Raw genomic sequence first — 16,807 nt, 5'->3', positions numbered from 1 at the left:
TATTGTACTGTCGTGTTGAGAGTACGTCCATTCTGTAGACAGCAATAAGGGTAAAATCAACGTTGTCAGTGTGACAAGCTAATTGAAGACAACTAGCTGACTGTACGCCTGTCAGTCTGTCCACACGATGGCATTGATAACAATTCCATACAAACACCACACCCCAAGCTCGTTAACTAGAATTACAATTTTAAAATATGAATACCTTCAAGATTGTAATCGTAATCTCACAACTACAAATATTTCTAAATACTATCACTTAAAGTTTACCTCGTGTTTAATGAACCCACTCCGATTTAAAGAACAAAAAGTATCTCTTCAAACATATTATGTTGCTATTTAAATCTAAACAACGATTAATAACATTTTTAGGAAATCCTCGTAGTTAATACTGGATTCAATTTTTCAGAAACTCCGTTATCCTTTCTCATTAAACTTTGTACCAGAGATCGATAAGTGAGTATATTGGTTTCCTTTCTTTGCTTGATTAAATGTCAGTATAATCACACCAGTTTAAATGAACTTCAAGAATCTCACATGTCTCAAGACTTTTATTAACAAGATATTCCAATATTGTTATCAAGCAATCCAGAAGCTTTAAAAAGTAGATCACGTTTTCTTCTCAATCGTTGAATTCAAAAATATCAACCTAACATCAATTATCACTAGACTTATTTATTCTGAAGACGTCTTTCAGCGTACAGTCTCCTCACAGTTTTCCTAACAATTCCCGGAGAGCATCCTTGCCTCTGAGAATATGACGAATATCTGCCACCAGGTATTTCAAAGCACTTCTGACCTACTTTATAAGACCCTCAAACATCCTTCACCTAATTCAGAACTTCGTCTATTTCTGAAGTGTTCCTTCAATAGTATCGCTTCGCCTTGTGTTTTTATCTTCCAGACCAGCTAAATTTTCCTTCAAACCCGTGTTTTATTATTCGTGGTTTAAACAAATTGTACCTATTTCTACGTTCTGTGAGCCTATTACATTTTTTGTTTCGTTTCAGTACTTTACGACAAGAATAGGCAGGGGTGTTTAGCCTATTTTCAGCTCACAAGAAATCTAAGTTGAACTAAATAAGAATAATCTAAATGTAGTCGTAAGTGAAATCTAGTTTGGTTTCTAGGACCATACATTTACACTGGGAACAGAGATTATGCATTAAAACACAGATGAGTATATCTATTACGAAGAGCTGTTTTACTATACACGGCGCTTATTACACGACTTGGCCAAGTGTATTTGGATTGATTGTTAAAAATATACAGCAAATTTATAGATTTTAAAAGAATTATAATCAATGCGTTCTGAGGGAACATAAGATTAGTCCAGTACTGGAATATAACGTCATACAAATAACCAATGTATAACCGTTGTTGACGCGGCCGGTAAGCGTGTATCTCACTCAGACTGCATGACTCTTACAGACAAAAATTTCAAACATAATTATGTTAATTATGTTTTGTTTTTAGTATTACATAAAAAGCGAAAAGTACTGTGACTACTTTTGATTATTACTTATTTACTTTCAACACAAACATTTGGTTTACCGATGAAAATGAAAACTGACCAAGACTAATATACTATAAAATATATAGCGTACTTTCATGTCCTCTTTTCAGCGTTCCTTTATTAACACTCTCGGCAGGAACATGGGATGGCGAGGTAACAGCCTCTGTGTTTACAAGGTGGGAGGGCTGGCGTGTGTAGGGGGAGGGTCTGTGCACACTGCCCAAGGATATAATTACACGCTCTACTCTCCGGTAGCAATTACACAATGACTAATTTCTGACAAATCCACAACGCCATCACTCTGATTAACTAACACTGAGTTACTGAGAGAATATCAGGTTATAATTCAATATTAACTTGAACTTACCTCCTTAATCATGAACTCCTGAGCCTGTGACCTATCTTACTAAACTGGCTGCAGATTGCAGCTAATATATTGATGTACCTATATAAAACTTAGTCTGAAAAAAACATAATTTAGTTAAATTAACATATCTCTTGCTCTCCGAAACATCACAATTTTGGCTGTAAACAAAGCGCCTTACTCATCTTCTGTCTCTATTCAATTTGGGTGTGAGTGCGTCGTAAAAGATACGCTAACAAAAAAGAAATACATTTTTGAGTTACATCATGCTTTAAATTCAATGGAATGAAAGTGAAAATTAAATAAGAAATACACGTACTATATAGATGCGAACAATTGTTTTTATTTTTTATCATACTTTTTTTATTTAAAATACTATTACAGTGGGCCAACGGACAGTGGAGCAATCTAACCTTATGAGTTATTCATTATGTTGAAAGATTATATGTTGAACGTTCGTTGGCTCAGGAAACCATAAAAGTAACTACTGCACATGTGGATATATAATATAGTCCATCCAACGAACCACTTGAATTATGTTTTAATATTAATAAAACAGGCAAATTTTACCACTGATTGTTGAACGGCACTGGTTTAAAACTGCATTTCATGTTTGGGTCGTTAGAGTATGCAAATCGACCTGCCGAACCTATAACAGTGCAATTTTGCTATAGCGTCAAAAGACAAACTGTCTGAAAATCAGGGGCTAGCCGCTTGCAATACACACGTGAGATTAACATAATATCTACAAAAACTGGGTAAGGTTCGTTATTTATTTGTACAAAAATGTACTTTTGTAACCATGGCCATTTTCAAGAGTTTGGAATATATGCCAATCTGTTAGTCCAATCTGGATTTGTAACTAAAGCCAGGTCAAGAACTCGGAATTTGAGTCCAATATGATCAATTAAATTTTTTGCCAAAATTACAGTTATTTAAATAAGATCAACTTCAAACTACCAATAAATGTAGTTTTATAAGTACAGCTAACTTTAAGACCTTTAAATAATGTCCAATATGATAAATGCATATTTCCAAAAAACCTTTGAAAATTGTGTAATGTTATAGTCGTCAGACTAATTAGGACTGGCACAGGTTGAACCCTGATCATCATATATCCCTTATGATGATGTGGATCCTCCATCAACCAGAGAGCTGGCTGCTTTGGTAGACCATGCCCGGGAGAGTGGTATGGTATTAGTGGTTTAATGTGATACAAGCTAGGATTATGAGGTTGGGGTAGTGCCAACACAAATAGCAGGGGTAAGTCACTTCTGGAATATACAATACCCTGTAATCTAGTGGATAACACGTCAACATTTCACATGTGGTTGCAAATGGAGGTGATTGACGTGCCAATTTTAACGGTGGGTAAGTTTAACAGCGCAATTACGGAACTAATCTATGCAGGCCTGAACACGGTGGGAAACTGATGAGATGTGTTCGGCCTCAGTGCCAATCTTGCCGAGGCTGCTGTGGCGTCTTTACACGAAAGCGACAGTCCATTCTTGCTGAAAGGCTTTTACAATGAATCTGAAGACAGGGATCCGAACTGAAGATCCCATCTGAAATGTGTTGTCGCGAGAAGAGAATGGTCCTTGGTGCAATGCAGACGCATGAAAGGCAGGCCTCGGAGATTTGAGCCGAGGCTTCTCTATTGACTTTACGTTTCGGAGATTAGACCTGTATTACGTTTGGGGCTGTCATCTGATGGTCAGAAACGGAGGATGGAATGGTGGTGGGCGGTCTGGTTAGAATCCAAAGAATCGGGTTAGCTTGTCTTATTATCACTGGACCTTTCCAAATACAGTGGGAGCATTGCACTTGAGCCTAAACTGTTATCTCAACCTTGCCCCCTTGACATTATCATTCAGACCACAGTCTACCACAAGGAGTGCCTACTATGTTCAGCAGGTGGGGTTTGGTCATCCTCGGTCTGCAACAGTGAGCAGCTCTGATCAGACGTGTCAAAGATTTTCCTTCTATAAACCCTTCAGGTTTTTGATACTTTCTTAGAGGGCTTAATCGGAGGGATGGAAACCTCTTCCACCAGTAGAGATTGAATGATTTACGGATGGCTCTGAAACGAAAAATTACACAGGCGTTGGGAATGTGGGAGTGGGATTATGCTTCCTGGTTATGATCTTATTGGGTCCTTATCCTAAAGTTTTTGAGGCAGAACTTACAGCCATAATGAAATGCACACGATAGAATTCGTTGGACTCGGTGTTTAACTCCAAACTAGTATGGGACTATTTGTTAGCCATTTAGTTTTTCCATGGCAGAATCAACAATTTGACTCATTGTTGGGTTCGTACACATGAGGAGGTCTTTGTGAACAAAAGGTGTGAATTCTTTAGGGCTGGCTCGAAGTGGGTTCATACTGAAAATTACAGATGGCAGAGACAGCATCCGGTCTAAGGATTAGTATGTTAGTCCTGTAGTCTAATCCTATCTCTTCATTATATCGTTTTCTTCTCAGGTTGTGGGCCTAATCTAAGGGAGATTGGATACACCAGGAAGCAATTTTACAGAGTAAAAGTAAAGTAAAGAAGTAAAGAATGTCTTATTTTACCAGGCGAAGTTAGGACTAAGAAGCCCTCTCTAACACTTAACCTGGGGACCAACGGCTTAAAGGTGACTTCCGAACCACCACCAATGGCCGGCCAGGCGGGCCGCTTGCAAGGACAGGATCGCTCAGCAGTCACCTATCCAAGCAACAGCCACGCTCGACATTGCTTGATCTGGTTATCTTGCGATAACCGCCGTACCCGCTACACTGCGCCATTGGCTAACACTGCACAGAGTCCGCATCTTCTGAGAAGATCTGCTCTATAGACGTTGTGACAGAAGATATTTGCTGAACACCTGCTCGATTATTGCCCTGCAACATCAAGGGAGTACTGCGGCAGCTTTTGTAGTTTGAACATGGGAGGTAAATTTCCCAAGAAGACCTTATCGGTTGTTTTCGGTGGTTTGCAGAACTGGTGAACTGGTTGTTCCCTTGGCATACTTCAGTTGTATGAAAAAGACCCTTGAAGCTTAAATGCATAGCAGTAATAAGAGGTATTGTCAACCTCAAGGCCTTGCAATATTTTCTATGCTGATACGTTGCATATTTGTCCAAATCGTAGTCCTATAAGTATGGCAAATTTTCAATTTTTTTTTTATTGTTTAATGTTTGAGTTACCCACTCATATTTCATTCAATAGAGTAATTATATCACAAAGATTAGGATTTCATTTAACACTTTGTCTTTGAACGATAAGATCGACGTTTTGTAACATAGTTTTTGTTCATTGATAGTAGTAAGTTAAAAACTTTTCTACTGATTTATAGTAAATTCAGTTATTCATTAGTTTCTAATTGGACATAAAAATCGGATAGCCATATTTTTATTTGGCAATGGACATAGAAGTTTCTTTGTTAACAATTTTCATCCATTAATTAATTAATAGAACATGGTTAAAATATATGTGTGTGTTCATATTACGCATTTTCTTCGGCATATCCCCAATTGGGAATTCAAAATGGTCTTATTATCACATTATAAGGCAAAAGAACCTAGATCCTTGAATATTCGATTTTAATTAAATTAAAACTCATGATATGAATTTGAAGGGATTGAACCACTTGAAGTAAAGTGCGTATTACTTTAAAGTACATTAAAATTACTGAAATTTAAACTAGAACATGAAGTCATGGCTTTGGAAACATAGATTAAGTGTAAAGCAAATTTTTAATAGGTTTTTAAACAAGATCTGAATTTTTATAGTAGAATTATTGATTACCACGTCAAAATGGTTGTCATCTTGGATTTAATCATTAATTAAAGCACTTTTTTCACGCCTGGTGATTCTTACTAACAAGTATCAACAGTTCAATTTCATAAAATATAGGACAGTAAATGAAGATACTGAGTTTTTAACAAATTCTGAAATGTTCAGTATATACAAAAATAGTGTTTTCATTTATATTTATAAACATTTAATTTGTGTTTAGAATTTCACACGCTGTGTATTGTACTCATTATTCACTAACCAATAACGTTTGCAATATCCAAACCATCAATCACAATACAATGTAAGGCAAGAGACAATACCGCACTTCCCGGATAGTGGATTTCTTTCTTGATGCTATGTTTCCTACTAAGACACCAAAATGAAGACGTCTGGGAGTTTCAATATTGGATTCTCTACAAGAGACAGGTGGTGGACCTTCTTTATTAACGTTTACCTATTGACATCTATTGATTCTATCACCTGAATTGCAAAAAAAATACTGGCACTCTTTCTTGCTAATAGCGATAAATTAAAAACATTATTTTTTTTAAATTGTAATTAGTTTCAGTTTTATTTTCCTATACGTTTTACGTTTTAGGGGTAAGAAAATTCATTTTATTGGCTTTACACGCAGTTTGAAATGTTACTGAATGCTTGCCATGCAGATCATTAAATTTGATATTACGTATCGATAATAGCCCAATGTACCGTTTTGTATTTTAGCGCTACTTTACTGATTCAGTAATGGCTCTAAATACGCCATTAGCTTTCGCGAATAAAATGTGTTATGAATTGGAAAACGTTATGAATCAATCAACCAGTATCAGTATCCATGCATGTATTATTTATGATATATAACAAAATTAACAGCCCGAAAGCGAAATAATATATTACATAAATAAAGGTTGTCATAAAAATAAGCCATTTTACTACCGAAAGTTTTTGACTGAATTGATATGTTATCCGATCACTGTTCAAAAGAGAATAAAACAATCGTATTTTAGTAAAAATCTTCATTAAAGTAATCTATTATTCATAATTATATATAATTATGTAAATTACTATGTATACATTATCTCCACGGTATGTAAAAATGTATTACACACATTTTAAGTAGTTCTCCAAACTGTTTAAAATTCTTATTAATGTTATCTCACTTCTATTGATCAGTTTCTAAATATATTCCATATAAGTATAGCAAAAGTTGGAATATAAAATTGCTCTGTTTCATCTTCTCTGCAGACAACTGAAATGTGCTAGGTCAATCAAGGGAAAGGTTCCAATAATAATCTGTAAACCGTTTCTTGGTTAAGTTTAGCTACGTACAAAAAATAGCTAAACTTTATTTATATATTTTATTAATAGGGATGCAGTCATAATTTCCGTAACTTACATATGAATAAATAACAAACAGTAGTTCATCACAAAAAACTATATGAATATTATGTCGTCTAGAAAAATGCTGTAGAATACAGCAAACGTTGAATTTTCTAAATCATGACAACTTCTACAAAATTAACTCATTGGGTCCACTACGGAATTCTATTTACGACAAACCCAGATAAATGAACATATTTTTTAACGGAACAACCCGTGTGTTTGAATTTACGATGTAATAAATAATTCGAATGAAAATTGTATCATAATACATATAGTATAATATTCAATAGTCAAATCTTTATTGTAGTGACAGTAAAATTATATAGCGAAGGTCATGTTGCAATAACTTAAACTAAAATTTGGACTTCCGTAACCAATTCTCTGACACAGACATACGTTTTGTTCATTTCCATTCATTCATCGCCAATTACTCCCACTTCAATCCGGGATCATTCTAATGATTATATGATCTCGTAGTTTATTGCCAAAAGCTCGTCCACATTTTAGAATGTGTAGGACGCTAAACATTGTGTCACACTAGTTTTAAACGCCTTGACCATTGGGGCATTTTTTATATCGTTTGATACATTTTAAGCAAATGAACTCTATCCAACCTGTGTCTCGCAGTCCGGTAGGTCTCCCTGCCTCTAATCTGGTACGAGTGTATGCCTCGGCCATCGGTCGATGCACATTCTAAAATACAATATAATGATGTTTCCTGAATGTACAGGCTTGGCCGGGTCAACAGTTAAATTTTTTTAAAGCTAACCTGCTAGAATCTTTGAACTTTAACTTTTTCAATAACACGGATGGATTTATTTGCAATTTAAACACTCTCAGGAACTGTTCATTGCGCAAATACCACACAACATTAATCCTTAGTTTGAAGGTTATTTTTGACGATGGAAGGATTGTGAAGGAAACAGGATTTTTCCGGACATTTGCCATCGTTCAGTGAAACAAGAAATCAGTAACACTACGTTTCGAGATCTGCAATCTGATCTCTTCCTCAGGTAAAGAACTAACCTAATACATAATTACAAACTAGGTTAAAATAAACAAATCTTACCAAAGCGTTGTGGCACGCCTAAGTCAGGAATCACAACCTACGTGTTGTTTGTCAACTTTACTAACTCTATAAACATGCACTTAATAAAAAAACTATACAAAACACTAATCATTAAACCTGAACTACGGAATACAGGTCACAATACGTCTTCACTCGTCTACTAACCACCTACGACTGACCTGAGGAACTAGCCAATGGTAATCGTAATGGTAATCAAACGGATCAGATATTTGTAATAAACCAATGCGGATTCACAGTATGGTTTTAAGAAGTTCATCTCGCATGAACCAATAATAACGAAAGGGCCCATTTCTGCCCCCCTTCCCTTTTATTTCCGCCATATTGTTTTAGCCAGCTGTGACGATTACCATTGGCTAGTCCCTCTGGTCAGTCATAGGTGGTTAGTAGACGAGTGAAGACGTATTGTGACCTGTATTCCGTAGTTCAGGTTTAATGATTAGTGTTTTGTATAGTTTTTTATTAAGTGAATGTTTATAGGGTTAGTGAAGTTGGCAAACAACATGTAGGTTGTGATTCATGACCTAGGCGTGCCACAACGCTTTGGTAGGATTTGTTTATTTTAACCTAGTTTTGAATTATGTATTAGGTTTAGTTCTTTACCTGAAGAAGAGATCAGATTGCAGATCTCGAAACGTAGTTTTACTGATTTCTTGTTTCACTGAACGATGGCAAATGTCCGGGAAAATCCTGTTTCCTTCACATTAATCCTTAAGTGAGGTGAGGATAAATCAAGCCATGATAAGCTGTGTTCAGAACCTGAGTAGTTGAGCATTTTGTTAACAACCTAAAAGCATGAATGCCTGAAGTTAATTTTGAGTAGATGTGGTCTACGTGAGCATCCCATGCCAAGGCTCAAATGAAGTGAATTCCAAGAAATTTTGCAGAGTAAACTCCATTTAGTTGGTATCGGCTACCATTACGGACGAACTACACCCCAAATACACCGAGCGGAAAAATACATCACAATATTAGATGTTGAAGTATATGGCTTTAGATTTAGGATATGGAAATATTGGATGCATTTTTGACGCCAATAAAGGTTTCGTTCCAAAACTGAATTTGAAAATACTTTAAGCCTTTTTTAGCTTTGATTTTTTTGATTGAGCTTTTTTTATTTATTCGTATCATCTAAGTATTGCGTAATTGCAACTTGTGTCGGCGATGATTTAATGTAATTGACATTAACTAGGAACAGAATGGGACTGAGACTAGAACTTTAAGAGACTCCATAGCTCATTTTCATGTAGCTTTAAATATAGATAGCTCGTTTTTTTTTACTTGGAAATTAACTGAAACTCAACAAAGCCACACCTCGAAAGCCGCAGGATTCTAATTTGTCAAGCAGCGTGGAGCGGCAAACTCAATAAAATGTTTTGGATAGGTCAAGAAAAACACCTACGGTGTGATTTCGACCTTCCAACAATCTTTATAAATCCATTTCTTTAAAATTTCTGTGATCATGAGATACATACACACTGAAAAATCCAACTAGGTAGTCAGAGGTCCCCTATGGGTAAACATTGACTAGCTGTGTTCACATTACCATTGGTCTTCGGCCCGGCCGCTATTCATTATACCTATTTATAATACATAATACCTATTCATTAACCTTGTCCACTTTTGCCAATTTGCTTTCACTGGCAATAATCTCTATAGTTTTATCCTGTCAAATTTCAATTCGCTATTATAAACAGCTAATCCTTTCTAGTTCCCATCTCACCATTACCAGATATTTTCCTGTGTATTCTATCTAGCAACGTCTTCACCTAAGCTTAACCCCAACATTACGTTCTATTAAACAAAATACTCTAACAAATGACCACAATACTGTTCCGGGGATATTCCTCAGAATAATCTTTCACATTTTTGACTCTCCAATACGCAACTCTGCCTCCCATCCTATGAAATAATGTCATATTGTTCCATAAATCCTGTCACTTCCTTACAGTTTTGCATCTTTTTCTATTACGTACCATCAAAATGCTACAACGCTTCAAGGTAATAATCCCATGCGTCACCTCCTACTTGGACACTTTCAGATCTTTTAGCGCATCAAAAGTGCCTTGCCTGTCTGTGAAGCCAAATAATTTGTCACTAAATCACCTTTCCTTTTATAAGAAATTACTTTTTAGTTCTAATACTACCCTCTTTAACTAAAATCCTCTTTATTCTTTAGAGAAAAATTCCTAATATGGTGATAAGATTTTCCTTTTTAAAACGTTATTATCCTCTTTAATAAAGGATCTAGACCACGTAATGCTTTTTTCTATTGGAAATTCGCCCTTCGTTTAGTAACCTCTATTTACACTCTAAATTCATGTATTTTATCACCGATATTACCATATTGATTTTATCCTTCTTCCGCTTATCAGTTTTGGAGCTTCCTGGTCATGACTCGTATATCAACTCAGATTAATTGTGAAAGTATTTTTCTCATTTACTGCCCATACTTTATTCCTCCTCTGACTTCAGTCTGGCCTTCTATGTTCGTCTGGAAATCTTCGTCTGGATTCATCATTCTCGAGAACTCTTTCAGTTTCCTCTCTTCCTCCATGTTTAACCATGCTTTTTTAAATACACCTAATATTTCTTCTTGTCATTAATGTACTATTACATTTGCCCAAAATGACCTTTTTCCATCTAGACCATCCTCTTATATAACATTCACTCATAACATTTGTCTTACTCAGTTCACTTATGTAGCCCTCAAAACACATTTTGCTGCCTAATTTTCGTTGATCTTGTCCCTCACCTCTGGATATCTATTTTATTTTATCTCGGAAACTCACTAGTCCGCCAATCTCCTTGCCGATCCAACACCATTTCCATCTTTTGGGATTACTGGTCCTCACAATAATATTTCCTACCTAAACAAAAGTACATACCCTCACCAACCATTTATTCATCATAATGCCACACCTATTGTTTTAAACGACTCCAAAGTAAATCGCAACTGACCGTTAGAAGCGGTGTGGTAACTCCTCAATTATCTCCTTTCTCCATCGAAACACGCAGTTTACGTGATAGCAGAAACTCTAAGATGAAGGACGTAGGTGGAGGATATACTTAGCTCACAACATGATGGAAGAGTCAAAATTAATAGCTAAAACAAACTCTCCGGCGTCCTAGGTCAATGTTTATTGTGTAGCTTAGCGTGTCAAAAATGTCTGAGAACATAATCTGGACTGTGAACTGAACACCTCAAACCTACAGTCAAACACCTTGCAAATACAAATTTTGTTCCTTTGATTACTGTTTTGATGATCAAAAATTCCAATGTAAATCATTAATATCACTTGTATCTTGTATCTATAACAGCATACATTTAACTAATATTAAGCTATAATAACTGCATGGAATTATTAAAATAAGATAAGAATAACAAAACAGCAATATTCAAGTGTAACTATGAACTTTAGGCGTATACTTATAATTAATTTGTCTATGTAACACCGTTTTCATAGAATAAAAACAAATATAATACGTTGATGTGTATATAATACTTTAATTCAAAAATATAAAGACTCAAACTAACTCTATCAATACTCATTGCGCTTAAAAACAAATCGCGTTTTTTGCCTTTACACTTTCTGTACTTGCCTTGTGGAATTTATAACACCATAGTCTTCGACTCATGAAATGCGCATAACGGAGATTTAGGTTGTCAGTCGTACTGTGGTATTGATTGCTAGAAATATAATAAATGATAAAACACTATGCCATTCCTTTAAATACCGCACTGTATTAATGTACCCACTGATCTACTCGTATTGTTGTATGACACTAGTATCGCTCAAAAGTGCCCATTACATTGTTGCGGAGTTTGCGTCGAAAATCTACGTTTCCACAAAGTAGACAGGAAATGCATAAAGTAGGACACAAATATACGATATAGGCCCGAGAGGTGGATCGATCGCCGTAATTGAGTTGGACAAAATCGCTTTAACGCCACGACGCGACGCTGTGGGTATCAGTTGTAACGCTAGACCGCATATTGTCACAAGGTAACCGTGCTTCTTTATCATCTTCATTTTACTGTTATTCCTTTTATTCATAATATTCATACTACACAATAATGTTTACCAGTATTATTAGAAAATATTTTATTCCAACTAATATTTTATTTCGATTCGTAATGTTCAAGAAAAGACTTGTTATTTACTAATTACTTGTAGAGCTGCCGTAGTTAATCTTACTATATGGAATAAAAAGTTACTTTATAAGTTTTATAAACATTATTTATAAAGATATGTTTTCAGCGTATATCCCTAACAATGTACATGCATACATAGAACAGCTTAGTATTGTTTTAATCAAGAACAATCAAAACTTGTCTGAATATAAAAAAAATATGTTCGTTCCATAAATATTTGCTTCAAACATTTAGAATATGATAGATTTAGATAAACATGTAAGTATAATTTATGATGAAACATGTTAATAACGACAACATAATTAGTCAATGAAATTACACCTAAATAAGCCTGTCCGTCTTTATTTTTCAACAATTAGTGTTTTGATATTTTGATTTTCAGTATTTAGAAAGTTTAAATATAACTTTTCTTATTTTTATGATAATGTCGTAGAAGAAATATTGCCAAACCCAAACCAAGGATTATCCTTTTTAAGTTCAGTGCTGAAATTAAAAAGATTGTGATAAGTTCACTTTGCTCTTTACAGTAATTTTCTCTCACCTTTTCGAGTAAACATTACAAATCAAATTTGCAATTTTTAATATTTTCTTTATGATCCTTACATTTAATATCGGATGCTAAGTTTTTTTCTCTTACAAAATTAAGGTACTACATTCAAACATTTAACTGTTACTAGTAGACGTTCGAAACGCTGTGTATTCTTCTCTTAAGGATCCCATTATTTCAACCCGACTTAATCAATAGATATATCCAAACCATATTGTAAACACTTCACGTTAATGCGTTTAAATGTAATTAATTATCTGATGCTTTTGTTTCCAGTAACAATATGGAGATCTCAAGCTTAAACTTGTGTGGCACTGAAGTGTGTTGGTATGTTGTGTAATGAAAGTTACATTCGAATGTTACCGAGGTGCACTTTAGAGTTGCTCCGCTAAGTTCCATTCTTTGGTCACTTCAAAATGTGGATTATGAACAGGTTAGTACTAGAGTCTAGTTACTTTTTAAGACACGTTGTCTTCGATACGTCATCATGTTCACAACTCCCAGTATTATAAAATCAGTACTAAAAAAAGCATATCGATATAACGAATTTCATTATAATCGTAAAAAGATTATTTTGCTTTAATAATCAAAGAACATTTAACATAGTGAAAAAGCATGATTTATGGTGTTAATCTATATACACATATATAGTTTAAGCAGTGATGAACCACTGAAAATTTGAATTTTACTTTTTCAACAACATTCTACGGTCACTACCACAAATCAGCGTACAAAACGAAAAAATAGCACAGCTGACTGGTGGTACCTTTGCAAGATTTGAATATCGATACGTGTAACCCAACTGTTTAAATTTCGATACGGAAAACACATTTTGCTTACTAATTACATTATTCTTTGATATTTCATGTGCTCTAATGGGCCTTTTCGTTTGTAAAAGAATATTTGATTAGCAAAAATTAAAATGTCAGCTCATGGTGTTGATATCATAATAAATTTCTCTTTTTGTACAATTTTTTATCTACAGAAATGTCAGAAGCTGCATACATTTAACAATAGCCCGTTATAAAATATTCCTTCTTATTTATATATTTGCAGTTCTGATTGCATTGATAAATTATTATACAAGTAAAAATATACCCCTATATCAAATCGGGGGGGGGGGGGTTATGGAATAATTTGATATTTTGTAATTCTTTTATTCATTACAAATTCAATAGTCCTATTACGCCATGCCAAACAACACAGTATCAAACTAAAAGTACAGCACCACATTGAGTTTAAGTTTCAGTTTTATAGGACGTTGTGTGAAGTTTAGACGAGTGCAGGATCAAATATAATGGGGTAAACAATTTTCATATTACTGTTCACCTGTATAAAAAACCAAAGTAGTAGTGTTTTGAAACAGGACAAACTGTCATTCCGCAGTTCTTGCAGATCAGGTGGTCATCTTGTGGCATCAACTAAGTTCACCTTGACGCCTTGAAGATTTCCAGTCAAGGCCTATTAAGTTTTCAGAATGTTAGATCTCGCAAAAACTAATCGTAAGAATAAAAAACGACGTATTTCATAATCAAGTCATAAAATTTCATCATCATTATTATACTTCTGAGACAGAGCTACCTTCAATGACTGCTTGACTTGATATTTTAAGTCACCCTGTCACAGTGAAAGTAACTTAACACAGGCTTACGTCATCATAAGTGTAAGAGTAACATAGTCATAAGTGTAAGTGACTCGCAGGTTCCCACAGTTTCCCGTCTTATTCCAAACCATATCAGGCTTGGCGACCCTCCTTAATATAACTCTCGCGACCGACTCGCAAAGACTAATTTACTGTATTGAGTAGCAATGGACGTAAAGCAACTTAAGGTCATATAAGTAAGGCAGTGTTTTAGACATAGTAATCTATTCAGAATTTAAATTATACTTTCATTATTTCATAAGCATTCTTATTTATTCCAACGCAATTAGCCTCAACTTAATCATTACTGAGCATGATTTTATGTGTATAAAAATTTGATATTGCTAACAAAGATAGCTCTTATTTTTTGGTATTTTGATGAATGAGCTAGTAGGTTTTGTGTTTTTGTTTTTCATGTGAATATGGATAATGTTGTGAATTAGAAACAAAGCGTCGTTATAATCAAGATTATATTAGGTTAATATCGTGGGAAGTCATGAAAATGTCATACTATCTTCAAGAATTGAAAATAATCACAGAAGGGTGAAAATATATTTTATATAATTCTGCCTCATTTTACTCAATGGATTTAAAGTATTCGTGGTCATTATTGTTCTACGGACGGTGGCATACCTAGCAATGCTGGATGGCGACCCTTATATAAGGAGGAGATAATTTGCATGATGAAGCCAAAACAATAACAAGTTCATGAGCAAGATTCTGAAAACAATTTACAATTAGGAAACACAAGTTATAATTTACTCAAGAGTAATTATAATATAAAATAAGTTTCTAAAGTCTAAGAACATTCCAATGAAGGTAATTGTGTCAGTTTCAGAGGCTAATGAAGTACACCAAAGTTCCTAAAGTCAGAGAGGCATCTTGTTTGGAATCTTCACTGTCAACGTGAAAGTTATTGCGTACCATCGGAACAGTTAAGATAGGTGAAAATTCGATTATGGTTGAAACCCCACTAGAGAAGCCATGTTGGAGACATGTCGCGTCAACCAGTAGCTTGGCATAGGAACAGTTGTATATTGTGTATATAGGGTACACGGTATGGAATTTTTTCTGTTCAGAGCATTTTTAAACAGCCAAAACTAGTTAAAATTTTAGAAATAAATTTAGATGGCTTATCAAATAATCATTTTAAAACTACAAATAACATTCTCTCAAATTTCAATTAAAATTTTTCACGTGTTAGAGATTCGTGGAGCAGTAGTTAAATATTGAATTTAGAATTCTAAATAGTAAAAGTCAAAATATACAAACATTTTTCATGATACCTAGCACGTGTATTTTTACTTTCAATGTATTACTTACTTAAATTTTATTAGCAAATCAGGAAGATATTTCGGAGAATAATCCTGATGATTAACATTCGAGCACATAGTGTTCAAAATCTTTATCATAACCACTACATGTCATTAACAATGTATAAGAATTCACGAAGGTTGTCATTAGTAACATTAGTGCATACAATATATAAATAACCGGTTTATGGTAATACAAATCTTGCACTATTTGGCGGATATGTAAAACATTCCTTGAATATACATGAAAATATAATAATACACCATCTTGTTTATATAATTCTTAGATTTCTGGTTGCTTTTCTGTATTTACACACTCTAAGTACAATTTTAATCGCCTTGAGCAAGAAACGAGGGGCTTTTTGATACTCTTAGAGCCGCAAGTCAATTTTCATTGCATTACCTAGGTTTTCGTGAAATTGGTTGTGAAAAGTGCCTTAAGAAAGAAATTGATCATAAGCCAAGAAGAAAGAAATTTACAAGGTTCTTTTGTGGAAAATGTACTGGCAGATTATAAGAAATATTTAAAATATAAAACTATAAATATTTATCCTCACTTAATTTTTTACAACTGGACACACTTAAAATCAAACTTCAGACACAAAGTAGATAAAGATACTAAAACTTACTATTTCCAGCCAAAATTCTCGGCCTTCATACGTTTGTATGACGCTGGTTCAAATTTTACTAACGGTTGGTTTTTAAGTGTGTCAATTTATTTAGTATTTCGTGCAAAAACATAATAATTATTTTTAAACTTTTGGGCGCCATCCTACCTAAACCCTAACGAAAACTACCGCGACTGAAGGTTCTTTTTAGGAAAAGTTCTTATATCGATTTCAGGGAAAATAGGTTCTGTGTTATTACAAAACAAACTGGCTCTTGGTTCCTTCTCTATAACTGGATTGGAATAAAAGGATTTGTAAATTCAACTGCTAGTCTTGTATTAGCTCTCCTTGGCTTGAGCTTTGTTTTTTATTCCAGTTTAAGCAAAGACCCGGCTGAAATGGCCGTAGCTTT

The 16,807-nt window shown here is 34.4% G+C and overlaps 1 protein-coding gene across 1 annotated transcript in view; it reads left to right on the top strand.

Annotated features, from left to right (window-relative positions):
- The first annotated feature begins 12,086 nt into the window (after positions 1-12,086).
- LOC124369450 overlaps positions 12,087-16,807 on the top strand; it is a 109,516-nt gene continuing 104,795 nt past the window's right edge. Inside the window, exons 1-2 of the mRNA XM_046827457.1 lie at positions 12,087-12,136; positions 13,109-13,265. The gene's annotated coding sequence lies outside the window, so the exon portion shown is untranslated. The remainder of the gene's footprint in view (positions 12,137-13,108; positions 13,266-16,807) is intronic.

This window comes from Homalodisca vitripennis, chromosome X (assembly GCF_021130785.1).
Source record: "Homalodisca vitripennis isolate AUS2020 chromosome X, UT_GWSS_2.1, whole genome shotgun sequence".
NCBI classification, from domain to species: Eukaryota; Metazoa; Arthropoda; class Insecta; order Hemiptera; family Cicadellidae; genus Homalodisca; species Homalodisca vitripennis.
This window is presented reverse-complemented; position numbering and strand designations above follow the sequence as displayed.